Source organism: Rhinolophus sinicus, chromosome 18 (assembly GCF_057876585.1).
Source record: "Rhinolophus sinicus isolate RSI-liver-muscle chromosome 18, RSI-T2T, whole genome shotgun sequence".
Taxonomy (NCBI): domain Eukaryota; kingdom Metazoa; phylum Chordata; class Mammalia; order Chiroptera; family Rhinolophidae; genus Rhinolophus; species Rhinolophus sinicus.
Window position 1 is genome coordinate 62449395 of NC_142518.1, and position 10865 is coordinate 62460259.

Sequence of the window (10865 nt, forward strand, 5' to 3'; positions counted from 1 at the left end):
AGGGTGTCTGATGGGCACTGGACTTATGGGGGATCACTTTATAGATTATATAAATGCCTAACCTCTGTGCTGTATAGCTGAAACTAATATAAAATAATATTGAATCTCAACTATAATTAAATATATATGTATATGGTCATGGGATGTGGAGCGCAGCATAGGGAATATAGTTAATGGTCTTGTAATAGCTATGTATGGTGTCAGAAGGGCAGTAGACTTGTTGGGGTTATCACTTTGTGAGGGGTGTAAATGTCTACATTATGTTGTTTTATACACCTGAAACTAATAATAAAAAAAATAAAGAATAAAGAAAAAGAAAGAAAGAAGCACCATTTCGAAACTAAATTTTAAAAGCTCAAGTGATTTGAGGTGCTCATTCTCATCTGGTCTGCCCAAGACCCCATGAGTGCCAACCTTAGACCTATTCCCAGCCCTGTTTCTCTCTAGCAAGATGAAACAAACTATATAAACCAGGAGAAACTCGCCAAACTGCATGCACAAGTGCCCATTGGTAGGAAACGAACTGCTCACAGAAAGAAGAAGGTGGTTCACAGAACAGTTACAGCAGATGATACAAAACTTCAGTTCTTCAGGATGACCAGATGGCTCGGTTGGAGCATGAGCTCTGAACAACAGGGCTGCTGGTTCGATTCCCACATGGGCCAGTGAGCTGCACTCTCCACAACTAGATTGAAGACAACGAGCTGCCGCTGAGCTGACGGAGGGGCGGCTGGATGGCTCAGTTGATCAGAGCGAGAGCTCTCAACAACAAGGTTGCCAGTTCAATTCCCCACATGAGACATGGGATGATGGGCTGCGCCTCCTGCAACTAAAGATTGAAAATGGCGACTGGACTTGGAGATGAGCTGTGCCCTCCACAACTAGACTGAAGCTAGCTTGAAGGACAACTACTTGGAATCAACGGACCCTGGAGAAACACACTGTTCCCTAATATTCCCCAATAAAAAAAAAAAAAATTCAAAAAAAAAGAATGTGAGGGCTTTCAGGAACTCAGTATGCTTTAAAAAAAAAAAAAAGAAAGAAAGAAAGAAAAAAACTTCAGTTCTTGTTAAAGAAGTTGGGGGTAAACAATATCGCTAGTATTGCAGAAGCAAATATGTTCACAAACCAAGGAATAGTGACCCACTTAAAAAACCCCTAATGTTCAGGCCCCTGTGACCTCTGCGACGGTGAACACTTTCACCATCACAAGCCATGCTGAGACAAAGCAGCTGACAGAAATGCTACCGAGCATCTTAAACCAGCTTGGTGCAGACAATCTGACTAGTTCAAGGAGACTGGCTGAAGCTCTGCCCAAACCATCTGGGGATGGAAAAGCACCACTTGCTACTGGAGAGGATGATGATGGTGAAATTTCAGATCTTGTGGAGAATTTTAATGAGGCTTCCAAGAATGAAGCAAACTAAACTGAGTCAACTTCTGAAGAAGACGAAACTTGAAGAAGCTACTGGGAGCTGTTATTTTATAGTATGACTGCTTTTTAAAATTTTGTTCACGGATCTGATAAAATCTTGATCTTTAATAATTTTAAGCCTAAACCGCTTGGACACTGCAGCTCTTTTCAGTTTTTGCTTATACACAAATCATTCTTTGTAGCTAATTAAGCTGAAGAACCTTGGGAATAAAGTTTGAAATAAAGGTTAATAAAGTTCTTTACCTACTAAAAAAATAGAATAAAAAATAAAAGCTCAAGTGATTTTGAAATATTATTTTTTATTAGACCACACATAATGGAATTTCAAGATTCCACCTATTCTCACATATCTTAATTCAATTTATCCGCTATTCAGATTCAATCCAAAAGAAGCCAACCTCACAAATACTGGCCGTGCAAAAAAAGTACACATTTTAAGAGATGTTATCTATGTATTATTATACTTTTTCGAAGTTGAACTGAATTACAGTAGCAATATGTAGTATGACGTTCGCTCAAAAGATGGCGTTAATGAAATGAATGCGTCATTCATTGCATTACAATTTTAATACAGCTTTTTCCTTTCTTAAAATGTGTGTACATTTTGTTGGCACCCTCTCTATATACAAAGGTGAAACAACCATATTAAAAAGCAAGATGTTGGAATGGAAAATAATTGCTAAACTCCAAAGGAAAGGAAGGAACTCCTTCTCTTGGCCAATCAGAATCTGCCTTTAGGTAATTAGCTTTTTTATACAAGCAATTTTATTAGAAGACAAAATTTTTCTTTCAACAAACACACACACACAGAGACACACACACACACGTATATATAGCATAGTGGTTAAGGCTCTGGAGTTATGGGTTCCTGCATTGCTAGCTTCATAATCTTCAGCATACCTGATACTTAACTTCATTGTTATTTTTCTGATTTGTATAATTTGAATAGGATTGTAGGGAGGGTTAAACGAATTAATACTTATAAAGTCCTTAAAGCAGTGTGCTTGGTACAAAGTAATTGCACTCAATGTTAGCTATTATTGTTATGGATATTATTTGTCTTAGTTCAAACCAACAAATATTCATTAGCAGGACACCATGTGTCAGATGCTCCACTAGCCATTGGTGATACAGAGATGACTGAGAATCAGTCCCTGCCATGAAACATAAGGTACAGAATGTAGAACAAATACACCCACAATGTCAATACCATGAGGTCAGCACTTTGAAAAGATAATCCCAGGGCTGTGAGCATATTTAGAAGGCTCACTCAGTGGGCTCTACACAAGACTGGGGAGGAAAAGGTGGAAAAGTGGGGCACTTTTCACATGGAAAACAATAATAAGAACTATCTCTCCATTCCCTTTTTTCATTAAAGGAGAGAAAGTCCTTGATAGATTATTTATATCTTTCCAACCTTAAGAGTGACCCACGAAAAATTGTGTTACCACAAGATATTCTGACGACAGCTCGAGCTGAACAACCAAGAGTAACCACTGAGATATGACAGGGCCATTCCGTAGGACAAGTTGGAAAACAAATACAAATTATGTTGTAAACCCCACAGGGAATCTACTTTATTCCACAGAGTGCCAGCCTTTCATAACGTAGTTTCCACATTTAGAGAGCATTTTATGGTATGTTTCCAAAGACTGTGTTTCACAACAAATATCTAAACCCCCTGCCAAGGATTCGATATTGTATAAACTCAAGATAAATATGAGTCAGCACTGCATCTCTATTAAAAAAAAAAAAAAAAGATTGACAGTGGCTTGTATGAACTGGAGCATATTATCTAGGAACTATTAGGTAACTTTTTAACCATAATTCACAATTTTACAAGGCTCAAACTGAATATGAGAGAGAGAGAGAGAGAGAGAGAGAGAGAGAGAGAGAGAGAGAGAGAGAGAATCTGAGACTGATTAAGAGATCAACCTATAAGACTGTAATGGGTCAAAGGAATAAGGAATGCTTTTCAACTAATTCAGTAAGAATAGCCCACTGCAGGACAAGCAAGAAATTTCCTGCCCATATGAGCTCACAGTCTAGTCAGCAAAACAAAGAGCACATACAGAAAATAGAATGCTCTCAAGTCTTGTACACTGTAACTTTAAGTACAGCTTTGAGCAAGAGGGATTCTTAGCTAGATTTTGAAAAAGGATTCCATATCCCTTATGAAAAACTCGTAATGGCTTCTCATTGCTGACAGGATAAATTTGTTCTTCTCACCTTAACCCACACACTGTATCCCAATGGTAATCCTATGGTCCAGCTAGAATGGCTTAAGCATCATGCCTCAAGTTTCCCATCTGGAATACTTTCTGTACAAACGCTAACCATAGGCAGTTATATTAATCCCACCTCTTCCAGGAAACCTTCCCAGTTATAGCATCCTATGCCTTCTTCCTCCACTTATCTGCATTCTACAGTCAGACATCTCTAGGCAACCTCTCCCTCTCCCACAAGAACTTGGTCATGAATGAGGAAAATTTACAAACAGCTGAGAACAGAAACATGCAAAATCATCTTATGTGGTCAGAATGACTCACGGTCTACCAACACTTGACTGATTCCTAACTGAATTAGTTTATGTGTCTAAGGAAAACAAGGATTGAGCAAAAAAGGGCTAACAAATCTCAAAAGCTAGAGGCAGCTTTGTCCAAATAGTGCCTTCTTGGGGAGAGGGAGGCTTGGGCCCTGGAATTGAACATTTCTCTCCCATAAGGCAAGGCATCTTTCGTGCAGAGACAGTAAAGGTGCTTCCAGGCAATAGACTTCAGGTATTTCTAACCCCACTGGTGCCACCATTTCCCACTGAGTGGAAGGAGCCATATAAATCTGCATTGTTTAAAATCAGCTTTATTCTGTGATAAATATACACTGTAAAAAATCCCTGCTTTTAGGGGTATAGTTCAATGAGTTTCGACAATGTATATGGTTGTATAACCACCATCACAATCAAAATATAAAATATATGACTTAATTTCTTATGTAAATTTGTCAACAAGGACAAAAATGCATGGTTCATAAAGACATGCCTGTAACAATTATTTTTCACTAAAAAAAATGATACTATGCTTTTAGCTGAACTAGAATGAGTTCATTCTTTTTTCATTTTCTTTTTTCTTTTTCTCCTATTAAAGTTTATTAGAGTGACAATTGTTAGTAAAGTTACATAAATTTCAGGTGTACAATTTGGTAATATATCATCTATATATCACATTGTGTGTTCACCATCCACAGTCAGTTCTCTTTCCATCACCATGTATTTGATCCCCTTTACCCACATCTACCACCCCCCTTCCCCTATACTCTCTGGTAATCACTAAACAATTGTCTGGTCTACGAGTTTTTGTTTCTCCATTTATTTGTCTCGTGCTTTTGTTGTTTTCAGTTTTATATACCACGTATCAGTGAAATCATATGGTTCACCACTTTTTCTGTCTGACTTATTTTGCTTAGCATTATAATCTCAAGATCCAGACAAGTTGTCGCAAATGGTACTTTCATCTTTTCTTATAACAGAATAGTATTCCATGGTATATATATACAACAACTTCTTTATCCATTCATCTATTGAAGGACATGTTGGTTGTTTCCATGTCTTGGCCACTGTAAACAAAGCTGCAATGAACATTGGAGCACACGTGGCTTTATGTATAAATGTTTTCAGATTTTTGGGGTAGATACCCAGGAGAGGGATTGCTGGGTCAATTGGTAATTCTATTCCTTATTTTTTGAGGAACCTCCACGCCGCCTTCCATAGCAGCTGCACCAGTCTGCATTCCCACCAACAGTGTATGAGGGTTCTTTTTTCTCCACAGCCTCTCCAACACTTATTACTATTTGTCTTGTAAATGATAGCCATTCTGACTGGGGTGAGATGATATCTCATTGTGGTTTTTATTTGCGTTTCTCTGATGATTTGCATTTCTCTGAGGAATGTCTCTTCAGATCCTCTTTCCATTTTTTAATTGGATTGTTTGTTTTTTTGTTGTTGAGTTGTGTGACTTCCTTGTATATTTTGGATATTAGCCCCTCATCGGAGGCACTGTTTGCAAAACTCTTCTCCCATTCAGTTGGTTGCCTCTTTATTTTGTCGATGGTTTCTTTTGCTGTGCAGAAGCTTTTAAGTTTCATATAGTCCCATTCATGTATTTTAGCTTTTACTTCCCTGGCCTTTGAGCTAAAATTCATGAAATGCTCTTTGAACCCAAGGTCCATAAGTTTAGTGCCTATGTTTACTTCTATGAAGTTTATTGTTTCAGGTCTTATGCTTAAGTCTTTGATCCATTTTGAATTAATTTTGGTACATGGTAACAGATAGCAGTCTAGTTTCATGCTTTTGCACATGGCTTTCCAATTCTCCCAGCACCATTTATTGAAGAAGTTGTCTTTTCTCCATTCTATGTTTTTGTCTTCTTTGTCGAAAATTATCTGTCCATATTTATGTGGGTTTATTTCTGGGTTCTCAATTCTATTTCATTGGACTGTGTGTCTGTTTTTCTGCCAGTACCATGCTGTTTTGATTATTGTTGCCCTGTAGTACAAGCTGAAGTCAGGGAGTGTGATACCTCCATTATTGTTCTTTTTTCTTAGTATTGCTTTGGCTATTTGGGGTCTTTTCTGGTTCCATACAAATCTGATGACTTTTTCGTTCTATTTCTTTGCAAAATGTCACTGGGATTTTGATGGGGATTGCATTAAATCTCTATATTGTTTTGGGTAACATGGCTGTTTTAACTATGTTGATTCTTCCAATTCATGAACGTGGAATGTCTTTCCGTTTTTTTGTCTTTTTCAATTTCTTTTAAAAATGTCTTATCGTTTTCAGTATATAGGTCTTTCACATCCTTGGTTAAGTGTATTCCTAGGTATTTTATTCTTTTTGTTGCAATTGCAAAAGGATTTTTTTTATTACTTTTTCTGAGATTTCATTGTTAGTATATAGGAATACAATGGACTTTTGTACATTGATTTTGTAGCCGCAACTTTACTGTATTCATGTATTGTTTCTAAAAGATTTTTGGTGGAGTCTTTAGGGTTTTCTATGTATAGCATCATGTCATCTACAAAGAGTGACAATTTAACTTCTTCATTCCCTATTTGGATGCCTTTTATTTCTTTCTCTTGCCTGATCGCTCTGGCGAGGACTTCCAGTATTATGTTGAAAAGCAGAGATGATAGGGGACAGCCCTGTTGTGTTCCTGAACGTAGAGCAAAAGGCTTCAGTTTTTCACAATTAATTATGAGATTAGCTGAGGGTTTGTCATATTTGGCCTTTATTACGTTAAGGTATTGTTCTTCTATACATATTTTAGTAAGTGTTTTAATCATAAATAGATATTGTATCTTGTCAAATGCTTTTTCTGCATCAATTGATATAATCACATGATTTTTGTCTTTTATTTTGTTTATGTCATATATCACATTGATCGATTTGTGTATATTGAACCATCCTTGTGCCACTGGGATGAACCACACTTGGTCATGATGTATAATCTTTTCAAAGCATTGTTGCATTTGATTTGCTAGAATTTTGTTTAGGATTTTTGCATCTGTATTCATCAGAAATATCGGTCTGTAATTTTCTTTATTAGTGTGATCCTTACCAGGTTTTGGTATCAGGGTAATGTTGGCCTCATAAAATGAGTTAGAGCGTATTGTCTCTTCTTCAATTTTTTGGAAGAGCTTGAGCAGGACAGGTATTAGATCCTCTTAGAAGGTTTGGTAGAATTCACTAGTGAAGCCATCTGGTCCCGGACTTTTGCTTTTGGGAAGGTTTCTGATGACTGATTCAATTTCCTTAATGGTTATTGGTCTATTTAGATTTTCCACTTCTTCATGGTTCAGCCTAGGAAGGCTATATGTTTCTAAGAAGTTGTCCATTTCTTCTAGGTTATTGACTTCGATGGCATAGTCCTTCATAGTATTCTTGTATGATCCTTTGTATTTCTGTGGCATCTGTGATAACTTCCCCTCTTTCATTTCTGATTTTGTGTATTCGTATCTTTTCTCCTTTTATCTTAGTGAGTCTAGCCAAGGCTTTATCAATTTTATGAATCTTTTCAAAGACCAGCTCTCTGTAACGTTAAATTTTACTATTGTCTTTTTGTTCTCTATTTCATTTAGTTCTGCTCTAATTTTTATTATTTCTTTCCCTCTGCAGACTTTGGGTTTCATTTGTTCTTCTTTTTCTAATTCTTTAAAATGTAATGTGAGGTCCTTTATCTGGGATTTTTCTTATTTCTTGAGATAGGCCTGTAATGATATAAATTTCCCTCTCAAACCTGCTTTCACTACATCCCAAAAATTTTGGCAGGATGCGTTTTCATTCTCGTTTGTTTCTAACTTCTTTCCCCGAAAATAAGACCGGATCTTATACCGTATTTCATTGAAAATAAGACCTGGTCTTATATTACTTTTTGCTCAAAAAGACGCATTAGGGCATCTATTCAGGGGTTGCCTTATTTATTTATTTTTAATAAATCTACATTTATTCAAATACAGTCATGTCATCTTCTTCTGGAACATCGTCATAACGTACTAAATGCATTAGTCTCACTGATGATCTTAACTGGGGCTTATTTTCGGGGTAGGAATTATTTTCAGGGAAACACGGTATGTGTCTTTGATCTCTCCTCTTATATATTCTTCTACCCAATTGTTCTGAAAAAATATGTTGTTTAATCTCTACATATTTGTGGTTTTTCCTGCTTTCTTTTTGCAGGTGATATCCAATTTCAAAGCCTTGTGATCAGAGAATATGCTTGGTACGATTTCAATCTTCTTAAACTTGCTGAGGCTGATTTTATGTCCCAATATATGGTCTATCCTTGAGAATGTTCCATGTACACTAGAAAAGAACGTATAGTCTAATGTTTTAGGATGAAGTGCTCTATAAATGTTAATTATGTCCATTTCATCACATGTGTCATTTAGGGCTGCTATTTCTTTCTTTATTTTCTGTTTGGATGATCTATCCATAGCTGTCAATGATGTATTTAGGTCCCCTACTATAATTGTGTTTTGGTCACTTTCTCCCTTTAGTTCTGTTAGCAGTTGCTTGGTATATTTTGATGCCCGTTGATTGGGGGCATAAATATTGATATGTGTTCTGTCTTCTTGTTGTATAGTCCCCATTACCATTATGAAATGTCCATCTTTGTCTCTTGTTACATTTTTTATCCTGAAGTCTGTTTCATCTGATATCAGTACGCCTTACACCGGATTTTCTGTGGATAACATTTGCTTGGAGTGTCAATTTCCACCCTTTCCCTTTGAGTCTATATTTGTCCTTGTATCTGAGATGTGTCTCTTGGAAGCAGCATATGGTTGGGTTTAGTTTTTTGATCCAATCTGCTACTCTGTGCCTTTTTATTGGTGAGTTCAGTCCATTTACATTTAGGATGATTATTGATATATGTGGATTTCCTATCATTCTATCATTGGTTTTCTGGTAGGACTGAGTCTCCATTGCTTCTTTGACTTTCTGTTGCTGTCTATGTGTGGTGGTATTCTATGATTTCACCCTCCGCATCTTCCTTTATTACGTTATATATTTCAGTTCTGGATTTTTTTTTTTTTTGAGTAGTTACCATTAAGCTTATGTAATAGAAAGTTTCATATTTAGAGTATTTCATTTTCTTCAGAATGTTTACTTTCACCATTCCCTTATGCAAATTCAGACCTTTACTCTCCCCCCTTTTATATTTCTGTTGTCAAAAAGTATTCTTATTTATACTGTGAGTTGATTCCTGTGCTGCAGTAGCAACATTTCTTTTTCCTCTTTTTCTTTAAGTGTTTTTTTTTTCTTCTTTACTCTGTATGTTATGTTTATGTGTATAGTGTCTTATTTGGTATAGGGGTTGCCATTTCCTGCTTCTGTCTGTCTGTTCATAATCTTACTCATGGTTTTGTATTCTTTGCTTTTTTCTTCAAGTCAAATAGCCTTCTTCAGTATTTCTTGTAGTGCAGGTCGTGTGTTAGAAAATTCCCTCAGCTTCGTTATATCTGGAAAGGTTTTTATTTCTCCTTCATATCTAAAGGCTATCTTTGCTGGTCATATTATTCTTGGCTCATAATTTCTCTCTTTCAAGAGTTTGAATATTTGAGTCCACTCCCTCCTGGTTTATAGAGTTTCTGCTGAAAAATCTGATGATAACCTAATGGGCTTTCTTTTGTAGGTTACCGTCTTCTTTTCCCTGGCTGCCTTGAGGATTCTTTCTTTGTCGCTAATTTTTGACCCCTTCAATACAATGTGCCTTAGAGAAGGCCTGTTGGGGTTGAGATAATTAGGTGTTCTATTTGCTTCTTGAATTTGAGGATCCAGTTCTTTCCCCAAGTTTGGAAAGTTCTTGCTGACTATTTGTTTGAATATACTCTCTGTTCCCTTCTCCCTTTCTTCTTCTTCTGGTATGCCCATTATTCTTATATTGCTCTTTCTGATGGAGTCTGAAAGTTCTTGTATATTTCTTTCATTTCTTTTGTCCCTCAAGTCTCTCTCTTCTTCCATCTGTGTCATTTCCAGGTTTCTATCTTCGATGTCACTGATTCTTTCCTCCACCTGGTCAGCTGTATTACCTAAGCTGGCTACTTCAGTCTTCGTTTCTATTATTGAGTTGTTAATCTCCAGAAATTCTATTTGGTTCTTTTTTAAAATTTCAATCTTTTTGGTAAAATGTTAATTTTGTTCTTTGTTTGTGTTTCTGAGTTTATTAAACTGCCTGTCTGTGTTTTCCTGCATATTGTTGCGTTTTTTAAGAACTGCAATCTTGAATTCTCTGTCATTTAAGTCACATATTTCCATGTCTTTAAGTTCATTTTCTGGAGACTTTTCATTTTCTTTCTGAGCTGCCTTGTTACCTTGGTTATTCATGACAATTAGTGAATTATTATTTCTCTTCCTAGGCATCTACAGGAAAGGGTTCTGCAACAGGTTGATAGGAAGAGGTCTTCCCTTTGCTTTCCATTAGCTGTTGGTAGAATGCTTTGTTTTATTTCCAACTGCAGCCTTTAATTCTCTCTCATGCTGTAGTGTTATATTTTATATGCACTGTTCTAGCTTCTCACACAATGGGGGGATTCCCTTGTAGGTGGGCATCTCCTCCGTGAGTATGTTGCCTGGGTCTGAGGGCACCGCTTCCATTAGGGGTTGTGGAATACTTCTGGTTCCAAAGCTCTTCCTGCACCATATTGAGGGCCTGCGTGTTTCAGGGGCTCTGTTTATCCCTGCAGGGATCCGCTTAGATAGGTGGGGGTGGGGGCGGGGTAGGTTGTGAGAGGTGGCTGTGAGCAATGGCGGCGACCACAAGCACTGCTCATTCAGCACCCAGGGCTTCCTCCCCTTCGCCAGAATTAGTAGGGCTCTGAGTTCGTGGCTGCTCTTTGATCTGCTCTTTGATCTGACACTACTGTTTTTCTGCTTTTA

General features: G+C 37.1%; 1 pseudogene; it reads left to right on the forward strand.

Moving 5' to 3' along the window:
• Nucleotides 1–451: 451 nt before the first annotated feature.
• Nucleotides 452–1427, forward strand: LOC109460294 (transcription factor BTF3-like; annotated as a pseudogene).
• Nucleotides 1428–10865: the final 9438 nt, after the last annotated feature.